A 16,605-nucleotide genomic window follows, 5' to 3' on the forward strand; every position below is an offset into this window, starting at 1 on the left:
TGCTTGGTCCAACAATTATAGCTTGGCATGAATCCGTGCCGAAGCAGGTGCATGTGAACATCTCTTGAGGAAGAGTAACCCTTCTGATTCTTACATTTAACACATGGACAGATAACAAAACCCTCCTGCTTGTTCGCATTAGCCACTACGAGGAAATCTTTCAAACCCGCACTGAACTCGCCGGAGAGTCGGTTACCGTACATCCATTGTCGATTCATCTGCATTATTATAATATAAAATATATAATTAACCATCATGCATTTGTTAAACTAACTAGCTACAAACAATATAAATTAAACAATGAACTAATGCACATTTTATCAACGACACATCAAAGGTTCAAGTTGCTAACCGCGATCGAGGAGGAAAAAATAAATGAGAAAGCTCAAGTGTGGCTCCAACACTTCATATCATGTTTGTTTCATGCTCTTGGGGCATTTCATCAAACACCTTATGTGCATAAGAGGAACCAAAATCAAACCTAACACCCACTTGTGAAGCTTGTGAAGAGAATGGCACCAAATGGCTAAGTGTTGGCTGCTGGATGGGTATATATAGGGAGGGGCTTTAGTCCCGCTGGCCTGGCCAACCGCGACTAAAGGCCTTCGGGCATTTAGCCGCGGTTGGCCTGGCCAACCGCGACTAAAGACCCCCACGTGCACCGGCTGGCCACCGAGCGCCCTGGGCCCAGGCCTTTGGTCGCGGTTCTCCTCCCGAACCGCGACTAAAGGTACCATTTGTCGCGGATCCTGCAGCATCGCGACTTATGGGGCTCACCCGAAGCCTGTTTTTCCACCAGTGAACTTTCATTAGTTTTGAGTTTTCTGATTTGAGTAACGGAAGTACCTCTTTAAAATTCGTATTTACTGGCTGTTCTGTTTTGGCAGATTCTGTCTCTGTTTTTTTGCATTGTCTCTTGTGGACTTTAAGCAAGGCTTTCTAGACGTGGAGAGCTGTAGCTAATGTTTTATTGAGTTCTTGCAATGTGTCACTACAGGACCAAGGTGGATTCAAATTTTTTTTGAGTACTAACCCCTCTAATGAAGTTTATGAGAAGTTTGGTGTGAAGGAAGTTTTCAAGGGTCAAGAGAGGAGGATGATATATGATCAAGAAGAGTGAAAAGTCTAAGCTTGGGGATGCCCCCGTGGTTCATCCCTGCATATTTCAAGAAGACTCAAGCGTCTAAGCTTGGGGATGCCCAAGGCATCCCCTTCTTCATCAACTTATCAGGTTTCTTCTATTGAAACTATATTTTTATTCGGTCACATCATATGTGCTTTACTTGGAGCGTCTGAGTGTTTTTATTTTTGTTTTTGTTTGAATAAGATCGGGTCCTAGCAATCCTTGTTTGGGAGAGAGACACGCTCCGCTTTTTCATATGAACACTTGTTCTTCGTTTTACTTTTAATGTTCAATGACAAAAGTTGGAAGCTACAACACTTATGGTTATTTGGTTGGAAACAAAAAAAATGCCTCATATTGTCTTGAATAATTTGACACTTGGCAATTGTTTTGAGCTCTCAAGTAGATCATGATTAAGTTCTTGCATCATGTAGTTTAAACCTATTAGTGGAGAACTACCGTAGAGCTTGTTAAAATTGGTTTGCATGATTGGTCTCTCTTAAGGTCTAGATATTTTCTGGTAAAAGTGTTTGAGCAACAAGGAAGACAGTGTAGAGTATTATAATGATTGCAATATGTTCTTATGTAAGTTTTGCTGTACCGGTTCATACTTGTGTTTGCTTCAAATAGCCTTGCTAGCCTAAGCCTTGTATCGAGAGGGAATACTTCTCATGCATCCAAAATCCTTGAGCCAACCACTATGCCATTTGTGTCCACCATACCTACCTACTACATGGTATTTCTCCGCCATTCCAAAGTAAATTGCTTGAGTGCTACCTTTAAACAATTCAAAATTTATTACCTCTGATTTGTGTCAATGTTTTATAGCTCATGAGGAAGTATGTGGTGTTTATCTTTCAATCTTGTTGGGCAACTTTCACCAATGGACTAGTGGCTTCATCCGCTTATCCAATAATTTTGCAAAAAGAGCTGGCAATGGGATTCCCAGTCCCAAATTAATTAACCAAAATAGACACTCCTCCATGGTATGTGATTGTTGGACGGCACCCGAAGGATTCGGTTAGCCATGGCTTGAGAAAGCAAAGGTGGGGAGGAGTGTCATCATAATAAAACTAAAATAAAAAGGCACTCCTTCATGGTATGAGATTGTTGGCAGGCACCCGAGGATTCGGTTAGCCATGGTTTGTGAAAGAAAGGTTGGAAGGAGTGCCACCCAAAAATAAAATAAAATAGGAGCCGCTCTTTGAAGGTTTGTCTGGCAAGGGGGTTAGAGTGCCCACTACCATTCGTTGACAACAACAAACACCTCTCAAAATTTTACTTTTATGCTCTCTTTATGTTTTCAAAACCAAAGCTCTAGCACAAATATAGCAATCAATGCTTCCCTCTGCGAAGGGCCTTTCTTTTACTTTATGTTGAGTCAGTTTACCTACTTCCTTCCATCTTAGAAGCAAACACTTGTGTCAACTGTGCATTGATTCTTACATACTTGCTTATTTGCATTCATCATATTACTTTGTATTGACAATTATCCATGAGATATGCATGTTGAAAGTTGAAAGCAACCGCTGAAACTTATATCTTCCTTTGTGTTGCTTCGATGCCTTTACTTTGAATCTATTGATTTATGAGTTAACTCTTAAAATGCAAGGCTTTTGATGCTTGTCTTGAAACTACTCTTCATGAAAAGTTTTGCTATATGTTATCTATTTGTTAGCAACTATAAATCATTGCCTTGAGTCACTTCATTCATCTCATATGCTTTGTAATAGTATGATCAAGGTTATGTAAGTAGCATGTCACTACAGAAATTATTCTTTTTATCGTTTACCTACTCGAGGACGAGTAGGAACTAAGCTTGGGGATGCTGATACGTCTCCAACGTATCCATAATTTCTGACGTTCCATGCTTGTTTTATAACAATACCTACATGTTTTGCTCGCACTTTATAATGTTTTTATGCGTTTTCCGGAACTAACCTATTAACAAGTTGCCACAGTGCCAGTTCCTGTTTTCTGCTGTTTTTGGTTCCAGAAAGGCTGTTCGGGCAATATTCTCGGAATTGGACGAAATCAACGCCAAAGATCTTATTTTTCCCGGAAGGCTCCAGAACACCGAAGGGGAGTCGGAGGAGGGCCAGAGGGCCACCACACCATAAGGCGGCGCGGCCAGGCCTGGGCCCGCGCTAGCCTATGGTGAGGAGCCCCCAGGCGCCCCCTTGCGCCACCTCTTCGCCTATTTAACCCCTTTTGACCTAAAAACGCGAGACCTTTTGACGGAACTCCAGAAAGACTCCAGGGGCGCCGCCGCCATCGTGAAACTCCAATTCGGGGGACAGAAGTCTCTGTTCCGGCACCCTGCCGGGACGGGGAAGTGCCCCCGGAAGCCATCTCCATCGACGCCACCGCCTCCATCATGCTCCGTGAGTAGTTCCCCCATGGACTACGGGTTCTAGCAGTAGCTAGTTGGTACTCTCTATCCCATGTACTTCAATACAATGATCTCATGAGCTGCCTTACATGATTGAGATTCATCTGATGTAATCGGTGTTGTGTTTGTTGGGATCCGATGGATGATACATTATGATTAGTCTATCTATAAAGTTTGTGAAGTTATTGTTGCTGCAATCTTGTTATGCTTAATGCTTGTCACTAGGGCCCGAGTGGCATGATCTTAGATTTAAGCTCTATAATTATTGCTTAGATTGTATCTACAAGTTGTATGCACATGTCACTGTCCGGAACCAAAGGCCCCGAAGTGACAGAAATCGGGACAACCGGAGGGGATGGCGGTGATGTGAGGATCACATGTTTTCACGGAGTGTTAATGCTTTGCTCCGGTACTCTATTAAAAGGAGTACCTTAATATCCAGTAGATTCCCTTGAGGCCCGGCTGCCACCGGCTGGTAGGACAAAAGATGTTGTACAAGTTTCTCATTGCGAGCACGTACGACTATATATGGAAAACATGCCTACATGATTAATGAATTGATGTTCTGTCTTAATGCTTTGAATCCTATCAATTGCCCAACTGTAATTTGTTCACCCAACACTTGTTACTTGTTATTGGAGAGTTACCACTAGTGTAGATCGCTGGGAACCCCGGTCCATCTCTCATCATCATATACTCGTTCTATATGTCATTGGAAGTAGTATCAACTATTTTCCGGTGCCATTGCTCCTGTGTTACTGCTGCTGTGTTATCACATTACTGCTCTCATATTACTGCTGCTTTCACATCACCCCTGTTACTAGTGCTTTTCCAGGTGCAGCTGAATTGACAACTCAGTTGTTAAGGCTTATAAGTATTCTTTACCTCCCCTTGTGTCGAATCAATAAATTTGGGTTTTACTTCCCTCGAAGACTGCCGCGATCCCCTATACTTGTGGGTTATCACACCTCAAGAGCTCTATCATGGTTTTCCTTTTCTCTAGACAATTCTAGAGCAAAGGTTTCCTCAAGAGCTTCCTTGGTGGTTTGTTCTTCTTCAAGTTCATCCTTTAGAGATGCCACATCATTGGCGTACTCACGTTCAAGAGCACCCTTTTTATCAATGGTGTTCTCATGCATCCAAATAAGTTTTTCGCTCTCAATAGCGGTAGTCAAGATTTCAAAGAAGTGAGAGCAAGCAATTTTATCTTTGCAGATAACCTTGAATACACTCTTACCCTTATCGCGTAGAGAGACAACCCAATCCTCTTCTTCATAAACATCCTCATCCTTATCACCACGAGAAGTATGAGGTTCCATGGTAGGAGATACCGTGGAACCCTTGGCCATAAGGCACATATGAGCACCGTGAGATAAAGATGAGGAGTTACTTGAGGCTCCTTTCAAGATCTTGTCTTGACCAATAGAATCTTTGGTTTCCTCTACAATGTTAGTCACACAACAACTAGAGGAAATAGAAGCATTTTTATCATGGCCACAAGACAAAGCAAGCATATCATCATTAGATTTATTCAAGAAACTTACACATGATATGCAAGGACTATCAACACAAGCATGTAAATCATTTCTAGTGCTAGATGTGTTTAAGTCCAAAGATGAACCATTGCAATGAGATACAGATGAAGGATCATCAATAGTAAGCTCAATACCGACATTGCAATTTCCATCACCACTCACCATATCATTACTTTGTGTCTTGCCACACATTGGTGAAGTGGATGAAGATGAGAACTCATCATGGACGGAAGTGGAAGCAATACAATCATCCTTAATAATATTGGACACATCATATTTGTCTTGAAGCTTTTTCCATAATTCGTGAGAGCTCCCAAAAGGCATGATTGACGAAGTAACTACATTGCTCACAACAATGAAAAACACATGAGAAGCAAGAGCATCGAGGCAAGAGTTTTTCTCCTCCTCAAGAGATAAATTTTGAGGATCCTTAGGAGAAGAAAAACTCATGCCAAGAAATCGCTCCATGTCCGGGGACATACCCCGTAAGATTTTAAGCACATAAATTTTCCATAGATCATAATTTGTGCCATCAAATATAAACAAGTTATTGTGCGCTAATCCCCTAACCGACATCTTTACTCTCAAGGCGGTGAAGCCTAAGAATGAGAGACCTTGCTCTGATACCAATTGAAAGGACACGGATGTCGCCTAGAGGGGGGTGAATAGGCGGTTTAAAACTTTTACGAGATGGGCTTAACAAAGGCGGAATAAACCTAGCGTTTACTTTGTCAAGCCCAAAGCCTATATACTATGGTTCACCTATGTGCACCAACAACTTATGCTAAGCAATACAAGCAACTTATGTGATAGCAAGATATATAACTTCAAGCACGATGGCTATCACAAAGTAAAGTGCATAAGTAAGGAGCTCGGGTATAGAGATAATCGAGGCACGCGGGAGACGACGATGTAGCCCGAAGTTCACACTCTTGCGAGTGCTACTCTCTATTGGAGCGGTGTGGAGGACAAGTCACTCCAAAAGCACGAGGGCCACCGTATTCTCCTAGAGAATTCCCACCAAGAGGGATGTCCTCGAACCACTATGTAACCTTGGGGAGGTTACCGAACCCGCACAAAGCTTGGGGCTATCTCCACAACTTAATTGGAGGCTCCCAACAAATTGCCACAAAGGCCTTGCCCTTGAAGAATCTCCACAACTTAATTGGAGTCCCCAAGAACACCACTAAGATGCCACAAAGGCCATGCCCTTGAAGATTCTCCACAACTTAATTGGAGTCCCCAAGAACACCACAAAGATGCCACAAACGCCTAGAATCCGTCTAGGGTTCCAAGAACCCAAGAGTAACAACCTTCTTGCTTTCACTTCCACGAATCACCGTGGAAAACTCAAACCGATGCACCCAATGCAATGGCAAGAACACCACAAAGATGCTCAAGTACTTCTCTCTCAAATTCCAACAAAGCTACAAAAGCTATTGGGGGAATAAGAGAGGAAGAACAAAATAAGAGGAGAAACACCAAATTTCTCCAAGATCTAGATCTAGTGGATTCCCCTCACAAAGAGAGTGATTTGATTGGTAAAGATGTAGATCTAGATATCCTCTCTCTTTTTCCTCAAGAATATGCAAGAATCCTGGGAGGAATCAAGAACTAGGGCAAGCTTTGAAGGACAACAATGGAGGGGAGAGAGAGAAAGTGAACCAACCAGCCCAAGGAGGAAGAAGGGGGTCTTATATACCCCCTCCTAATGAAATATGACCGTTTGGGACCTCCCAGGCCGGAAAATCCGCCCCCGGGCCGGATAATCCGCCCCCTGAAAATCGCCCTTGGACTCGGGCCGGATATTTGGCCGGATATTTGCCCGGAATTGGCATTCGGGCCGGATTATCCGCCCTCCAGAAAGTTGCAGAAACACCAAAACTAAAACGGGCATAACTTTAGCATCCAGACTCCGATTTTGATGATCTTGGGCTTGTTTTGAAGCTAGGAACAAGCTCTACAAGATCATGCAGGAAACCATCATAGTACAACAAGGGAGGATAGAAACAAATGATGAAAGGTTTGACCTATCTAAAAAAGACATACCGGTAAAACCTCCAATCTCGAAAATGCAACAAGTTGCCCATGCAAAAACCATTCTCAATGAATTAGAGCTTGTCATGAGAATAAGCACAAGCTCTAAAACATCACATGGATAAGATCCAAATAAAACCAAGAAAGATGATGAACCAAACTCGAAAACGCAACAAGTGATCTATGCAAAATCCGTTTTCGATGAACTAGAGCTTGTCATGAGAATAAGCACAAGCTCTAAAACATCACATGAATAAGGTCCAAATAACAACCAAGAAAGATGATGCAAGGATGCAAAGGTTTGAGCTCTCTCCGAACAATACGATCGAGTTACTCACTCGAGAGCCCTCTTGATAGTACGGCAACTAAACTATAAAGCGGTCTCCAACTACACTATGAGACCGGTGAGAAAGAAACCCTATCAAGAGCAAACCTTATACTTGCGCATTCCACTTGAGCTCGATGACGACGATCTTGACCTCAACAAGATGGGACGCCTTTCTTGATTGTGCTTGCTTGACGAAGTCTTGTGGATCGCTCCCCCATAATCCACCATGGGAGAGCTTCTTATTCGACGCATCTTCACATATCCATGATCACCATAAGGATGGCAAGACTCAAGCAAAGGATCTCTTCGAGATGGCTCATCTTTAACTTGCACTTCATTTCTTCATTCTTCATCATGTTGATGTCTTGAAGTAACTTGAGGGCTCACTTCATCTTCATCTTCAAGACATACTTGACACTTGATATCCTTCATCAATTTCTTCTTATTGCAACCTAATACAAACATGTTGATGTCTTGAAGTAACTTGAGGGCTCACTTCATCTTCATCTTCAAGACATACTTGACACTTGATATCCTTCATCAAATTCTTCTTATTGCAACCTTGAAGCCAACATATGGTTCAAAAATTTCCTATGGACAACTCCTACAAATATAACTCAATGCAAACATTAGTCCACGGGGATTGTAATTAATTACCGAAACCACACATGGGGGTTCCATGCACTTTCAGACATGGGTGGGAGCTGGGGAGAGTGTGTGGTTGTCTGTTTGACTAGCTGGACAAATATTCGTGCACCGCGGAATTGTGGCATGTCTGCGCAACCGCAAACCCGACCTAAATTTGGACTGGGTTTTCTCCCAAATGGGCAAGTCCGTGGGGCGCGGTACATTTGAGGTAGTCTTCAGCAGTCTGATCGTGGGACCTGGTTCGTTAATGTCTTCAGCAGCCTGATCGTGGGACCTGGTTCGTTAATGTCTTCAGAAGCCACGTGCAAAGCTCCACTTCCACCCACCTCACATGGGTGGACCCCACTTCCCTGACCGTTACTCGAAAAAGAAGGGAAAAGTATGTCGCTTCTTATTCGTCTCCCACACGTTTCCCACGCACCTGGCAGCTCTGTTGTCACTGGCAGAAGGAGCATGCACCAACGACATCAATGGCGCCACTGACCTTTCCTTCACATTGCCGCCACAACCTCTTGTATCATCACCGGGATACTTTAGCAACACCACTGGCAATGGTGCCACCCGCCTTTCCTTCGGAGCACCACTGCAACCTCTTAAATCGTGCCTCGTAGCACCGCCCATCACGTGGTGTAGCACATTTTGAAGCATCCTCGGTCATTCCTTGAAATAAAAGACTTAGAATACCTGCTGCAAATAATATGTAGATTTGCATCAAAAAGAGGATAAATCTACTACAAAACCTTCTTAGGATTTGTACCCGAAAGCAAATTTGCGTCATAAGAGTAAGAATGAGAAAATTGCTATAAATATTTTTGTGGATTTGCATCAAAAGAGGAAAAAATCTGCTACAAAAATCTGCTAATTATTTGCACAAAGGGAAAGAAAATTGCATCAATCTAATATGATTTATGCTACAATAGAATTGTCGATTTGCATCAAAAAAGAAAAATAATTGCTACAAACCTTATATCTTGTTCTTGATACATCCAAAACGTATCTACTTTCCCGAACACTTTTGCTATTGTTTTGCCTCTAATTTGTGTATTTTGGATACAACTAACACGGACTAACGTTGTTTTCAGCAGAATTGCCCTGGTGTCTTATTTTTGTGTAGAAAATCAACTTTCAGGAAAATCCCCGGAAATAATTGCAATGGGCCTATTTTCACAGAAGACCTACGGAGCCAGAAGACGAGACGGAGGGGGGGCCACGAGGTGCGCACACCACATGGTGGCGCGGTGGGCCCCTGGGCCGCGCCGCCATATGGGGACGCCGCCTCGGCCAGCCCCTGGCGCTCCCCTCTGGACTACTTAAAGCCCTTGACCTAAAAACGCACGGGGGTTCGACCAATTTGCCAGAAGACATCCAAAACTCCGCCGCCATCGAAAAATCTACTTTCGGGATCAGAAACTCCGTTCTGGCACCCTGTCGGGACGGGGAATTGGAGGAGATCATCGCCATCATCGCCACCGACGCCTCTCCATCAACCATCCATGCTTCTCCCATCCATGTGTGAGTAAATCCCCGCTGTAGGCTGAAGGGGGTGGTAGGGATTGGATGAGATTGTTCATGTAATAGCCATAAGATTGTTAGGGCATGGTGCCTAGTATCCGTTGTTGGTACTTTTATAATATTGTTGCAACTTGTTATGCTTAATGCTTGTCAATAGGGCCCGAGTGCCACGATTTCAGATCTGAACATGTTATTGATTCATGATGATATTCATTGTTTTATGATCTTACCTGCAAGTTGTATACACATATTGTTGTCCGGAACCCGAGGCCCAAAATGACAGAAATTGGGACAACCGGAGGGGAAGGCTGTGATATGAGGATCACATGTGTTCACGGAGTGTTAATGCTTTGCTCTGGTACTCTATTAAAATGAGTACCTTAATTACCAGTAGTTTTCCTAGAGGCCCGGCTGCCACCGGTTGGTAGGACAAAAGATGATGTGCAAGTTTCTCATTGCGAGCACGTACGACTATATACGGAACACATGCCTATGATTATTTAGTACTTGGATACTGTTTTATTATTATCTGCAAATGCCTTGTCTTGATTATTATATGAGTTATCTTATCCATGCAGCGTCCATTCATCCATCCCTATGCCTACAATATTTTAATCCGGTTGTTTACTATAATCACTACTGCTGTCTTTATTACACTGCTGCTTATATTTCACTACTGCTACTGCTATAAAACTGTTGCTACTGATAAACTATTGCGAGCAAGTCTGCTTCCAGGTGCAGCTGAATTGACACTCCGCTGTTAAGGCTTACAAATATTCTTTGGCTCCCCTTGTGTCGAATCAATAAATTGGGTTTTACTTCCCTCGAAGACTGTTGCGATCCCCTATACTTGTGGGTCATCAAGACTATTTTCTGGCGCCGTTGCCGGGGAGCATAGTGATGACCCACAAGTATAGGGGGTGTATCGTAGTACTTTCGATAAATAAGAGTGTCGAACTCAACGAGGAGCAGAAGGTGTTGACAAGCAGTTTCGATGAAGGATTCACTGTAAATACTCACAGACAAGTTTTCAGGGGGTTTTGATATAGCAGATAAATAAAATACACGTAAGTAAAATGCGAGAATAATAATTGCAGCAAGTGGCCCAATCCTTTTTAGCAAAAAGGACAAGCCGGTTTGTTTACTTATGATGACCAAACGTTATTGAGGACACACGGGAATTTAGTCTAGTGCTTTCGCTTCATATAGTTGATTAATCTTCATTGTTTTGGTAAGTGTTGTGTGGGTGAACCTATGCTAATGCACCGCCCTTCCTAGGACTAATACATACTTGTGATTAAACCCCTTGCAAGCATCCGCAAATACAAGAAACTAATTAAGATAAATCTAACCACAGCCTTAAACTCTAAGATCCTGCTATCCCTCATGCATCGATATACCAACGGGGGTTCAGGTTGCTGTCACTCCGGCAACCCCACAATTAGCAAACGAATACAAGATGCATTCCCCTAGGCCCATAAAGGTGAAGTATCATGTAGTCGACGTTCACATGACACCACTAGAAGAATAACACCACAACTTAAATATCAAACCATTAAATATTACTCAACATAGTTCACTACTAACATTTAGACTTCACCCATGTCCTCAAGAACTAAACGAACTACTCACAAGACATCATATGGAACATGATCAGAGGTGATATGATGATGGATAACAATCTGAACATAAACCTTAATTCAACGGTTTCACTCAATAGCATCAATAACAAGGAGTAATCAACACCGGGAGAGTTTCCCTATGAAATAATCAAGATTCAACCCTAGATGTTACAGCGGAGACGAGGTGCAGCGGTGGAGATGTCGGTGTCGGTGGTGGAGATGATGATGATGATGATGATCCCAATGAAGTCTAGCTCGATGACGGTGACGATGGCGACGATTTCCCCCCTCCGGGAGAGAATTTCCCCGGCAGATTTCTGCCTGCAGGAGAGCTCTTTTCTCTCTGGTGTTTTTCGTTCCGCAGAGGCGGCTGTGACTATCCTCGATGTTCTGTCGCACCTTAGGGTTTCTGGGAGATGAAGTACGCGAAAGGGCAATGGCCGAGGGGGTCGTGGGTCCCCTCCCCACATGGCGGCGCGCCAGCCCTGGTGGCCGCGCCGGCCTATGGGGAGGGCCCATGGCGGCCCTCCTCGGCCTCCCCTTTTGGTTGGCTCCGTCATCTGGAAAAATAGGAGCTTCGGTATATTTTCCGTCAATTGTTGATCTTCAGAAATATTGTATCCTGACGGTGCTTTTTCCAGCAGAATTCTGACTCCGGTGAGTAATTCTCCAATAATCATGAAACATGCAAAATAGGTGAAATAACATAAGTATCATCTCTAAATATGAAAAATATGAATGAATAACAGTAAATTATGATATAAAATAGTGATGCAAAATGGACGTATCACATAGCTTTATTTGCAAGTTCACTTGAATTGATATTGTTCGCTGCAAATCCTCCATCATGGGTAAACCTTGCGATGCTAAAGTCGCCATATTACCATCCACTACAAGAAAAGGTACAACTCTGAGTACCTCTGCTGCTCCTGATTCACCATCTATGATAAGTCAACTTGTTTCAGCACCACAAGCTTCACATGCTGCTTGATAAATGTAATGCTACTACTGGTGCAATTAACATTAAAAAGCTTCTTGCACAAGATGCTGTTAGATATAAACTATCTCCTGATCCTAAATTTGCCACATCTCCTATAAACATTAAGGATAAGGATTACGATTTTTCTCTTGATTTATCTCATATATCTATTGTTGAGAAAACACCTTTTTGTGGTACTGAAAAACAAAGTGCTGTAGAGCACATGAACGAGCTTTCTACTTTGAGTAGCTTATTTTCTGATTATATCAAGAAGCATACTTATTTTGTTGCTAATTTTTTTCCTTTCTCATTAAAGGATGATGCTAAAACTTGGTATATAGTTTGCCTCCTGATTCTATTGATAGTCCAAGTGGTTTGCTTGATGTTTTCTTTCGAAAATATTTTCCTGCTAGTGCTCAACATATTGCTTTGCAGAAAATTTATAGTTTTGACCAGGAAGATGGAGAGAAATTTCCTGAAGCTTGGGTAAGGTTTTGCTCTCTTCTTAGAGCTCGGCCTGGACATGATTTGGAAAAGCATGACTTACTTGATATATTTTATAGTGGACTAACCATTGAGTCTAGGGCATACCTGGATAGTTGTGCTGGTTGTGTTTTCAGGAAAAGAACTCCAGACAAAGCTGAAGAATTAATGGCTAGAATAAGCCAAAATCATGATGATTGGACTACACCTGAACCAACCCCAACACCAATATTGAAGAAGAGGGGTATGATTGAATTAAATGATGAAGATATGAGGGAAGCCAAGAAATCTCTTAAAGAGAAAGGTATTAAATCTGAAGATGTGAAAAATTTACCTCCCATAGAAGATTTATGTAAGATAACTCCCCTTTCATCCACAATTGAGGTACATTATCTTCAACGCTTTGATAAAGGAGACATTCCTTACTCAAAACCTCCTGATCAATGTTTAGATGAATTTGATAATTATGTTGTTAAGCAAGATAACTTTAATATGAGAGTAGAGAATCATTTAATGGAAAATTCTCAAGATATTAGTAAATTGCATGATATTGTGGAGAGAACCTCCAATGATGTTAAGATGCTTGTTAAACATTTTCATATGGTTCAAACTCAAATTGATCAACTCACTAAATTGCAAAATGACTTGTTAAAAAATACTTCTAAAGAAAAACATGCTTATGAAGTAACAACTAGAGGCGGTGTTTCTAATCAGGATCCTCTATATCCAGAGGGCATCCCAAAAGAGTTGAACAAGATTCTCAACGAACTAAAGAAACTAGTGCTCCTTCTAATAATAAGAAGAAGAAACATAAAACTGTTGTAGAATCTTCTGAGCTTGTTAATGATCCTAATAGTATTTCTATTTATGATGCTGAAACTGAAAGTGGTAATGAACATGATAAAGATAATGATAAGAATGATGTTTCTGATAAAGAAGAGGTTGAAGATGAACCTGAAAAGCATGCTAAAAATAAAAAGTACACTAAAGAAGATTTCATTGCTAAGAAACATGGTAATGGAAGAGAACCTTGGGTTCAAAAGCAAATGCCTTTTCCTGTTAAGAAACTTAAATCAAAGGAGGAAGAACACTATAATAAATTTTATGATTGGATGAAACCTTTGTTCTTACAAATCCCTTTGACTGATGCTATTAAATTGCCTCCTTATTCAAAGTATATGAAAGATATTGTCTCTAACAAAAGGAAAATTCCTAATGAGGAGATTTCCACTATGCTTGCTAATTACTCTTTCAATGGCAAGGTTCCAAAGAAGCTGGGAGACCCAGGTATACCGACTATCCCTTGTTCCATCAAGAATAATTATGTTAGAACTGCTCTATCCCTTGTTCCTGTTGGTATATGTGAGGATGTTCCTGTTCAAGTTGCTAATAATTGCTTAATATTAACTGATTTTGTTGTGTTGGAAATGCCTGAAGATGATAATATGTCTATTATTCTTGGAAGACCTTTTCTTAACACTGCAGGGGCTGTTATTGATTGCAATAAAGGAAAAGTTACTTTCAATGTTGATGACAAGGAGCATACTGTTTATTTGCCAAAGTAGATTGATAAAGTATATGGAGTTAATACAATTTATAATTTGAGAACTATCAAAGTGGGAGTTATTGATTGTCCTATATATGAGCCTAAAGAAGGATATCAAAATATTATGATTGGGTCCATATCAATACAATATAAGGTAACATGATTGATTTGAGGTTTATTTCTTCTTATGTCATGTAAAATTTATTTGGTGGCAAGACTTGATCAACCTTGTTAACAAGTACATTTTAAATGCATGGAAGAGCTGAACAACATTTGTTTCTTTCTCCACACTTGTTTTACTCTCTGTAATACTACTTGTTTTGCAAGATACTTTAGTTGTTTAAAATTTTCAAAATCTTTTTCTGCCCTGAAACAGTTATTTTAACACCCAGAAATGTGCATTTTTTGAAGTTTTCAAAAATTTACAAAAATTATACCACTGGTCCTATTCTTTAATTTGCAACCTTGGAGTGCCTGGGGCTGACCAGTGGGGCACCCCAGGGCTGCACCCCATGTGCCGGCGCGGCCAGCATGGGGGGCGCGCCACCCTGTGGGGAGGCCCCCACCTGGCCCTCCACTCACTCATCCACCTACCACTCCACTCTCTTTCACGGGAAAACACACCACCATTGTTCAAACCCGAGTTTCTTGCTGTTCTTGCTTGAGATTTTCGATCTCCTTGCTCAGCCCATCTTTGCTGCTGAGATTTGGGGCATTTGTTCTCCGGTATGTGACTCCTCCGATTATCCAAATAGAATTTTGTTTGGTTGAGTATATCTTGAGTATTTTGCTGCTGTAGGTGACATGTTAAGTGATTTTGCATGCTTGTTCTAAGTTGTAGAAATTAGTTTTGATGCATGTTTAGTACTCTATCAAGTTCCTATAGTAGTTTCCCTCATTTATATGTCTCAAAATCAACTTTTATAATGATTGTTGAAAAATTTCAGAAAATGGAGTGGAATAGACACCAACTTAACCAACATGAATTGGAGGTGCATGACGTTATGAGAGTCCACCGTGAAAAGGGGGTATTTCCCTCCTACTACCCATGCACCGATTTCATGAAGAGTGTAGGAATTTTTCAGGATGTTCAAAATCTAATTTCTAATGCAGGGTTAGAGGATTTTGTTGTTGGTGAACCTTACCAATATGCAAAACTAACCATGTCAGTGGTGCAGGATTTTGAATTCCATTGGTCCCAACCTAACCCCATGGTTCAATATAAAATCTACAATAAAACTATCAACTTGCCCTTTGATGATTTTTGTGCAGCTATTAAAGTGCCACAGTGGGGATCACATGAGAAGATTAGGGGGCTGCCACGGCAACTCTTGAATCTATACGAGATGATCTGTCAAGGGAGAAGCTTCTTGGATGAGAGTGGTAAAATTCATAGTATTCAACTCCCATCTATTCGCTATTTTGCTTACTTTATCACCAAGTGCGTTCTTGCTAGAAAGAATGCAAATAAGTGATACGTCTCAAACGTATCTATAATTTCTTATGTTCCATGCTAGTTTTATGACAATACTCACATGTTTTATATACACTTTATGTCATTATTATGAATTTTCCGGCACTAACCTATTAACGAGATGCCGAAGCGCCAGTTCCTTTTTTCTGTGTTTTTGGTTTCAGAAATCCTACACAGGAAATATTCTCGGAATTGGACGAAACGAAAGGCCAGGGTCTTATTTTTCCGCGGAGCTTCCAGAAGACCGAAGGGGATATGAAGTGGGGCCATGGGGCACCGACACCACAAGGCGGCGCGGCCAAGGAGGGGCCCGCGCCGCCCTATGGTGTGGGGCCCCCGTGCCTCCCCCGACTCTGCCCTTTCGCCTACTTGTACTCTCCATCGCGAAAACCCTATTACCGAGAGCCACGATACGAGAAAAGTTCCAGAGACGCCGCCGCCGCCAATCCCATCTCGGGGGATTCAGGAGATCGCCTCCGGCACCCTGCCGGAGAGGGGAATCATCACCCGGAGGACTCTACATCACCATGATCGCCTCCGGACTGATGTGTGAGTAGTTCATCCTTGGACTATGGGTCCATAGCAGTAGCTAGATGGTTGTCTTCTCCTCAATGTGCTATCATGTTTAGATCTTGTGAGCTGCCTATCATGATCAAGATCATCTATTTGTAATGCTACATGTTGTGTTTGTTGGGATCCGATGAATATGGAATACTATGTCAAGTTGATTATCAATCTATCATATATGTGTTGTTTATGATCTTGCATGCTCTCCGTTGCTAGTAGAGGCTCTGGCCAAGTTGATACTTGTAACTCCAAGAGGGAGTATTTATGCTCGATAGTGGGTTCATGCCTCCATTGAATCTGGGACAAAGGATGAAAAGTTCTAAGGTTGTGGATGTGCTGTTGCCACTAGGGATAAAACA

The 16,605-nt window shown here is 41.8% G+C and overlaps 1 long non-coding RNA gene across 1 annotated transcript; it reads right to left on the reverse strand.

Moving 5' to 3' along the window:
* On the reverse strand, positions 1-553 carry LOC139833994 (uncharacterized). The gene is made up of 2 exons (XR_011749393.1): positions 353-553; positions 1-218 (listed from the first exon to the last, which is right to left on the reverse strand). It is a non-coding gene; the product is annotated as an uncharacterized lncRNA (long non-coding RNA).
* Positions 554-16,605: the final 16,052 nt, after the last annotated feature.

Source organism: Lolium perenne, chromosome 1 (genome assembly GCF_019359855.2).
Source record: "Lolium perenne isolate Kyuss_39 chromosome 1, Kyuss_2.0, whole genome shotgun sequence".
Taxonomy (NCBI): Eukaryota; Viridiplantae; Streptophyta; class Magnoliopsida; order Poales; family Poaceae; genus Lolium; species Lolium perenne.